Source organism: Salvelinus sp. IW2-2015, unplaced genomic scaffold, assembly GCF_002910315.2.
Source record: "Salvelinus sp. IW2-2015 unplaced genomic scaffold, ASM291031v2 Un_scaffold2051, whole genome shotgun sequence".
Lineage (NCBI taxonomy): Eukaryota > Metazoa > Chordata > Actinopteri > Salmoniformes > Salmonidae > Salvelinus > Salvelinus sp. IW2-2015.
This window is the reverse complement of record NW_019943395.1, coordinates 100,136-108,884: the sequence shown is the minus strand read 5'-3', so window position 1 is coordinate 108,884 and position 8,749 is coordinate 100,136. Positions and strand designations below refer to the sequence as shown.

Here is an 8,749-nt window from a genome sequence, read left to right as displayed (position 1 = left end):
CTGTTTCCTGAAGTCTAATATCATCACCTTTGTTTTGAGAGAGAGGTTATTTTCCTGACACCACACTCCGAGGGCCCTCACCTCCTCCCTGTAGGCCATCTTGTAGTTCTTGGTAATCAAGCCTACAACTGCCGTGTCATCTGCAAACTTGATGATTGAGTTAGATGCGTGCATGGCCACGCAGTCATGGGTGAACAGGGAGAACAGGAGAGGGCTGAGAGTGCACCCTTGTGGGGCTCCAGTATTGAGAATCAGCGGGGTGGAGATGTTGTTTCCTACCTTCGCTACCTGGGGGTGAAAGTGATTGAAAATGAAAGGCAAAGTTTCCGCATTAGATGACACTGCATTCACTGTAAACTTGACAAATGTCGGCTCAATCATAAATCACCTTTACATTTCTATCGCACATTCTCTAACTCTTCAGCGAAACAGATTGAACAGTGTGCTGAACTCATAATGCATTGAAATGCTGGGTCGTTCCAGGAAATGAGTACCTTTTGCATCCCTTTGATATTTTAAGTAGAAATTGTGTCACAACTTCCGGACTTGTCTCCATGCTGCTGTGTTGTTTGTTGCTACTTGGTTACCTTCAAAACTTTTTTGGAATCCAAATCTGCGTTTAACACATTTGCCAACGTCTTAGTTTTTCCCTCGCCCAACTTTTTCACCCCGGACGCTTTATCTGGACAGACAGCCGTGTTGCAAGCCCATCTTCAGATGCAATCTGAAGGGCAATTTAAGTGTAGGAAAGGATGAATCAGCGTCTGTGCCACCAGTAACTACAGATAGTAGTATAAATCTCCCTGCACAGTCCCCACAGACGGGCAATTTTCTCAAGGCTTCTGGAAAGAAATGCTGTCGGCATGTTCAACCAGTGTCGCTCATTCAGCTGGCAGAAACTTTCAACCGGTTCTCCCCATTAAGCAACAAATCGGGATCAAAGGTTGGAATCAGAGCCTTCTCAGGTCTCTCCTCAAACCATTACGGGGTCTGAGCCGCCGAAGCCTCCCACCATTTGCTCTGACAAATGGAAAACCGTAGTCATTGGCGACTCCATTACCTGCAATATTAGACTTAAAAATAATCATCCAGCGATCATACACTGTTTACCAGGGGCCAGGGCTACCGACGTTAAGGCTAATCTGAAGATGGTGCTGGCTTAGGCTAAAACTCGCGAGTGTAGAGAGTATAGGGATACTGTTATCCACGTCGGCACCAACAATATTAGGATGAAACAGTCAGAGGTCACCAAGCGCAACATAGCTTCAGCGTGTAAGTTAGCGAGACAGATGTGTCGGCATCAAGTAATTGTCTCTGGCCCCCTTCCAGCTAGATGGAGTGATGAGCTCTACAGAAGAGTCTCAAAACTCAATCGCTGGTAAAAAATAATGTATTCTGCCCCTCCCAAAAGATAGAATTTGTAGATAATTGGCCCTCTTTCTGGGACTCACCCACAAACAGGACCAAGCCTGGCCATCATAGCTGGAGGGGTGCTCTCATCTTATCTATCAACATTGACAGGGCTCTAACTACTCTAGCTCCACAATGATATAGGGTACAGGCCAGGCAGCAGGCTGTTAGCCAGCATGCCAGCTTAGTGGAGTCTGCCACTAGCACAGTCAGTGTAGTCAGCTCACCTATCCCCAGGCAGTGTCTGTTCCTCGATCTAGGTTGAGCAAAATTAAACATGGCGGGGTGTTCGCCTTAGCAATCTCATTGGAATAAAGACCTCCTCCATTCCTGTCATTATTGAAAGAGATTGTGATCTCTCACATCTCAAAATAGGGCTACTGTCACGTTCGTCATAAGGAGTAGACCAAGATGCAGCGTGGTATGTTTCCATCCTTTATTTTGGAATAGAAAACTTAAAGAACAAAACAATAACGTGAATAAACGAAACGTGAAGCTACATGCAGTGCAGAAAGCAACTACACACAAACATAGTCAAGATCCCACAAAGCACAATGGGAAAATGGCTACCTAAATATGATCCCCAATCAGAGACAACGATAAATAGCTGCCTCTGATTGGGAACCATACTAGGCCAACATAGAAATATAATTCACCTAGATAACCCACCCTTAAATCACACCCCGACCTAACCAACATAGAGAATAAAAGCTCTCTATGGTCAGGGCGTGACAGCTACTTAATGTTGAATCCTCACTTCCAAGGCAGTCATAGTCAATTAACTAATCACTGATCATAATCTCTATGTGATTGCCATGACTGAAACATGGACTCAAGTGTCTGAGATTTATACTGTCGTTAAATCGCGGCCGTCTGCCTCCTGGTTTATCATAGTGACAATATTCCCCACATAGCCCTCAAAGGTGTGTTTGCTAACATTATTATTACTGAACATTTTCTATCTAAAAAAAGATGAATGCGTTTTTCATCTTTTGAGGCATCTAGTCTTGAAATCTATGCAGCCTACTCAAACACTTTTTATAGCACTGTTTAGGTTCCTGAGCCGTTTACAGTGTTCCTCACTGAGTTCCCTGAATTCCTATCCGACTTTGTAGTCATAGCAGATAAGCATTCAGTTTTTGGTGACTTTAATATTCACATGGAAAAGTCGCCACCCGCTCCCAAAGATTGGGGGCCATCACGACTCAGTGGTTTGTCCACATGTCTTCCGGACTTACACATTCCCACAGTCATACCAAAGACTAGTTTTTGTCCCATCTGCTCAGACCCACACTGGACCATCAAAAGCCTACCCAGGACATCAGAGTACAAAATCTGTAACCACCTAACTGAGGATCTAAATTGATCGTTGCGTAATACCCTAGATGCAGTCGTATCCCTAAAACAAAATAATTTTATCCAAATACATTTGCTCCCAGGTATACAGAAAATACCCGAGACCTGGAGCCAGAATGGGCGTCCACCAAACTGGAAGTTTTCCGACTAGCTTGAAAGACAAGTACCATGCATATCAAGAGCCTCAATGCAGCTTGAACATCCTATTTTTCCAGCCTAACTGAGGACTTTTTTTCTTTTACTGTCCGTAAAGCTAACTTAAAAGCAGCATTCCCAAGAGAGGATGCCTTTCACTTCAGCAGTGATGATTCAGTATGAACACTTTGATGAAAATATCAATCAAATCAAATTTATTTGTCACATGCGCCGAATACAAAGTGTAGATTTGTAGTGAAATGCTTACTACAGCCCTTAATGGATGGTGTTGGAGCTCGTGTCTGGCACACAGTCGTGGAGTGAAACAGGCGAGTAAGGAGGAGACTAAGTACACAAACCTGAAGGCCCCCGTGTTGAGGATCAGCGATGGCAGATGTACTGTTGACCTACCCTTAATAACTGGGGGCGGCCCGTCAGGAAGTCCAGGATCCAGTTGCAGAGGGAGGTGTTTAATYCCAGGATCCTTAGTGATMAGCCTCTTTGGCACTATGGTGTTGAATGCTGAGCTGTAGTCAATGAACAGCATTCTCACATAGGTCTTCCTTTTGTCCAGGTGGGAAWMGGCAGTGTGGAGTATATTGAGATTYCTTCATCTGTGGATCTGTTYGTGGCGGWWTGCGAATTGGAGTGGGTCTAGGGTATCCAGGAGGATGCTGTTGATGTGATCCATGACCAGCCTTTCAAAGCACTTKATTTCTKCCYARGTGAGTGCTATGGGATGGTAATCATTTAGGCAGGTTACCTTTTCTTCCTTGGGACTTTAGTTTTCTGCTTGAAACATGTAGGTATTACAGACTCGGTCAGGGAGAGGTTGAAAATGTCAGTSAAGACACTTGGCAGTTGGTCCGCGCATGCTTTGAGTACACATCCTGGTAATCCATCTGGCCCCGAAGCTTTATAAATGTTCAAATCAAAATAATCAAATCAAATGTATTTATATAGCCCTTCTTACATCAGCTGATTTATCAAGTGCTGTACAATAACCCAGCCTAAAACCCCAAACAGTAAGCAATGCAGGTGTAGAAGCACGGTGGCTAGGAAAAACTCCCTAGAAAGGCCAAAACCTAGGAAGAAACCTAGGAGGAACCAGGCTATGAGGGGTGGCCAGTCCTCTTCTGGCTGTGCCGGGTGGAGATTATAACACAACATGGCCAAGATGTTCAAATGTTCATAAATGACCAGCATGGTCGAATAATAGTAATCACAGTGAACAGGTCAGGGTTCCATAGCCGCAGGCAGAACTGTTGAAACTGGAACAGCAGCATGGCCAGGTGGACTGGGGACAACAAGGAGTCATCGTGCCTGGTAGTCCTGAGGCATGGTCCTAGGGCTCAGGTCCTCCGAGAGAGAGAAAGAAAGAAAGAGAGAAAGAGAGAATTAGAGAGAGCATGAAATATTGTCCTGTTTAAAGTTCTTGCTCACATCAGCTACCGAGAGCGTTATCACACAGTCATCCAGAACAGCTGGTGCTGTCATACATGCCTCAGTGTTGCTTTCCTCAAAGCGAGCATAAATGGCATTTAGCTCGTCTGATAGACTCGCGTCACTGGGCAGCTCGTGTCCGGGTTTCCCTTTGTAGTCCGTAATAGTTTTCAAGCCCTGCCACATCCGATGAGCGTCAGAGCAGGTGTAGTAGGATTCAATCTTAAAGGTGTATTGACGCTTTGCTTGTTTGATGGTTCCACTGAGGGCAAAACGGTATTTATTTTAAGCGTCCAGATTAGTGTCCCGCTCCTTGAAAGCGACAGCTCTAGCATTTAGCTCGATGCAGATGTTGCCTGTAATCCATGGCTTCTGGTTGGGGTATGTACGGTCCCTGTGGGGACGACGTCGTCGATGCACTTATTGATGAAGCCAATGACAGAGGAGGAATACTCCTCAATGCCATTGGATGAATCCTGGAACATATTACAGTCTGTGCTAGCAAAACAGTCCGTTAGCGTAGCATCTGTGTCATCTGACCACTTCTGTATTGAGCGAGTCACTGATACTTCCTGCTTTCGTTTTTTCATCAAATCAAATCAAATCAAATGTATTTATATAACCCTTCTTACATCAGCTGATATATCAAAGTGCTGTACAGAAACCCAGCCTAAAACCCCAAACAGTAAGCAATGCAGGTGTAGAAGCACGGTGGCTAGGAAAAACTCCCTTCTTGTAAGCAGGAATCAGGAGGATAGAATTATGGTCAGATTTGCCAAATGGAGGGCGGGGGAAAGCTTTGTATGCATCTCTGTGTGTGGAGTAAAGGTGGTCTAGAGTTTTTTTCCCTCTGTTTTTTTTCCTCTGACATGCTGTTAAAATTGTGCAAAAACAGATTTAAGTGTACCTGCTTATCTGTCAGAGGAAATTACTATATTCTTTTCAGGCTTTCTTTTGAACCTTTTTGACTTTGGCAACTACAATACACAATAAAAAGCAGGTTTCATGTACAACTGCAGTATATATTGCCAACATCCAAAAGTAAGAAACAAGAAACAGTCTTGCTGTGTCTCCATATGACTCTCCACAGTGTGCATTAGAGGCAATATTTTTCCTATCTACTGTAGTTATTAGCTTATTAAGATAATAGAGGTGCAGATACGTTATCAGTAAAACTACAACACTGAATATTTCCATGGAAATATAAATTTGCATGGACCGTGCTGGTTTCATCACTCATGAGATGCTCGTTGTTAAATCAGAATCATGAATACATTTCTCTATTTGTATTTTGGAGGATATGAATTATATTTGGTTTTCATATCTTGCTAAATAGTTGTAAAGATTGAATTGTTTCAGTTCAATGTATCTGAGGTACTGAGGGGTTGTTCAACAGTATTTCATCAATCCATTCTGAACACAACGAGTCTCTGAAATGTGATACGCTGAAGTTTCAGAAGTATAGGATGTGGCAAGAACCTTTCACCCTGTTGTGCTGTGTGTGTGTGTGTGTGTGTGTGTGTGTGTGTGTGTGCACTCGTGCACCTGTTTTTAGATATAGATACGTGACAGCAGACATGTACTGGTTGGTATGTGATCTGCAGACTGTCTGTGACTGCTGCAGGAGAATGTAGGCCTCTTTGCCACCTCACAGTAGAACTAACCACAATACAGAGAAGCTGGATGCAAGAGCAAAATGATCAATGTCATTGACTACCTACTGTGTAGTCCATAACAGCAGTGGTTCGTTTCCCAAACCCAGATTAAGCCTACCACTGGAGTAAAAATATGTAATTTCTCCATTGAACATGCTTTTTAGTCCAGGACTAGGCATAAACTGTCTCTGGGAAACCGACCTGTTTTGATGACAAGGTCGTAATTTTTTTTTAGAGAGAATAGCACCTTGATCTTCACCAACGGCCTGAAAACGATGACATAGATAACATTACATATTTTTTTGCATTTTCTAGAATAATCAAGATCAAAATCAAGATCAAAATCAAATAATGTAAAATACTAACAAAGACTTTATTCTGCTTGCTTTTTTGTTTTACAGAGGAGAACATTTCAAACAGAGCAAAAAAGCATATGATTTTGTATTTACTGCACCTCGAGAGTCTTATCAAGAAGGTAAAACGAGGATAATCTCCCATGTTAACAGGAGAAAAAAAATTGTCATGAAAGTTATGGTCTCACACCAATTTCATCTTAACCGCTCAGCAGTCATTGGACTAAAATGCTAGAACGTGTCTACAACACTGCACATTGGAGACTCTGAAGTGCTGAATTTAAATTTGGAATTTGAAAAATAACATGGGGAACATGTGTGTGTGTGTGTGCATAAGTGTGGGTGTGGTTGTGTGTGTTACTTTGCTGTTCTTAATGTCACTTCTCCTTCTGACTCAAACCACCCTGTAGACTTACAGCTCTGTTCTCACGCTTTCAAGATGCTCTGACTAACACCTTATTTATGTTTCAAGTTAGTACGGTTGACATTGGGTGACAACGTGTTTTTGTGCTGAGGGTCCCAAATTCTCGTCCCAGGTCAGGAAGACAGGGACAGAAGACGTTCTTATACAAACTCACCTGAGGGCAAAAACGTGGACGGTACACTGGTGATGAGAGAATAGATACCAGCATCCCTTGAATCCAACATGCCTGCACTGCTCATAGCCCCCATCACCAAATCATCTACAACATAAACAAAATGTAATTACAATTTGTGTTTGTACATGCATGTGTGTAGTTGTGTTAGTAGTGTGTGCAGTGCTTGATGTATTTTGTTAGGAACATACATTGTCTGTGATCATCCTGTCTGGCTGTAGGTCTGTACAACATAAAAGTATAAGAAGGTTGTGGTAAGAACATCTCATCATGGACAATACAGAACTAAAGGTTGATACAATCTGCATCATATTCACAAGGAAAATTCTTACCTCTGAGAATGTTTCTCTGAAAAACAAATTAGGCCGTATTATTATATTGAATACAGCCTACCTTATACAATATCACCAAAATGAGTTGATAGATATAGCCTACCCGAAACATTATTATGAAAAAGAGTTGAAATATTATCCCATGTCAAAGGCAAAGACATTAATATGACAAAGTAAAATGTTTGCAAGTTATTTGTTATGCAGAATCAGAAGTACTCACTGGTCCTCCTGCAGAGATAAACAGCTGTCAATCCCATCAGCAACATAACCATTCCAGAAGCCACACCCACTGCTCCCTGCCATAATTGCACAGCTGTTTCTGTTTGGTGACATTGGCAAGGTCATTAGCTTGTACTCCCAGGGTCAATACTACATCTCAAGATTTGATCTCATAAAATGTGTCATTAAATTGTGAGGTTGCATGTCTCAGTTGTGTATAAAAGACAGTTAGGCAGCTAGAGAAGGACGCGTACCTAGAACACTTTCTGGACTGTTTGAATTCACAACAATGTCTGTGGAGCTTTGACCTCATGTGCACATGGAAGAGAGATACCCTTTATTAACAATTACCACACAACACAACTTATTACACACTAAACTAAAATCTAGTGGCCAGACCTTTACTTGGAGTGTCAGTGGTCAAAGTAGAACTAACAGTCAAACCTGGTGCAAGGAAAGTCATTCTAATTATACAAAAATATATAAATGGGTTTATTTACTTTAATCAAGTATCAACCTCTTTTTTTGTAATGAGGCAAATTTGTGAAAATAAAGACATGGAGAACATAAAGCAATTCTATATGCTTCGTTCCTCTGCTAACTAGGTAAAGGACTAACACACCTGATGTAGGATTCAGGCTGTACTGGGGGTCAAAGGAGAGGTCAAACTGGTGAGAGAACTCATATTACACAAAAGTCATTAATTAAGCAGAAAGGAGAAGTATACTACACATGACCTACAAATAGATGGACTAAAAGTAAACAAATCTGGACTGAAATTACAAGCAACTATGAATAGATCTATTAGTAAACCGGTCAGACTTAGTGAATTAATGTGAAGAAAATGTAACTGCAAACATTTTTTAGTGGGCCTATTGGTAGTTGGTCTCACTGGGGTGTTGGGGGTCAAGTAGAACTAACAGCCAATCTGCTGGAAGCAATACAAGACAAGTTCATTGTGTATCTATTTACAACAAGATAAAAAATAAAAAAATAATAGTGATTCCAGTTTTAAACACTCCAATGACCTTGGTAATGACCTTGGGCTTCGATGTATTGGAAGGTGTCTGGAAATAAAAAAATAGGTCTTGATCAGGAAAATGTGCCATTCTAAATAATAAATAAACATGAGAGACAGGAAGACTTTGCACAATTGTAAAGTATCATATACTACAATCAGATCCATGGCATGTTATCAAGCAGTATTCATTCTGATCTGAACAAAATTGATACAGAAAAATACATCATAA

General features: G+C 41.7%; 1 protein-coding gene across 1 annotated transcript in view; it reads right to left on the bottom strand.

The window, feature by feature from the left end:
- The window catches only part of LOC112072816 (uncharacterized), a 62,541-nt gene extending 53,921 nt beyond the window's left edge, over positions 1-8,620 (bottom strand). Inside the window, exon 1 of the mRNA XM_070439942.1 lies at positions 8,528-8,620. The gene's annotated coding sequence lies outside the window, so the exon portion shown is untranslated. The remainder of the gene's footprint in view (positions 1-8,527) is intronic.
- Positions 8,621-8,749: the final 129 nt, after the last annotated feature.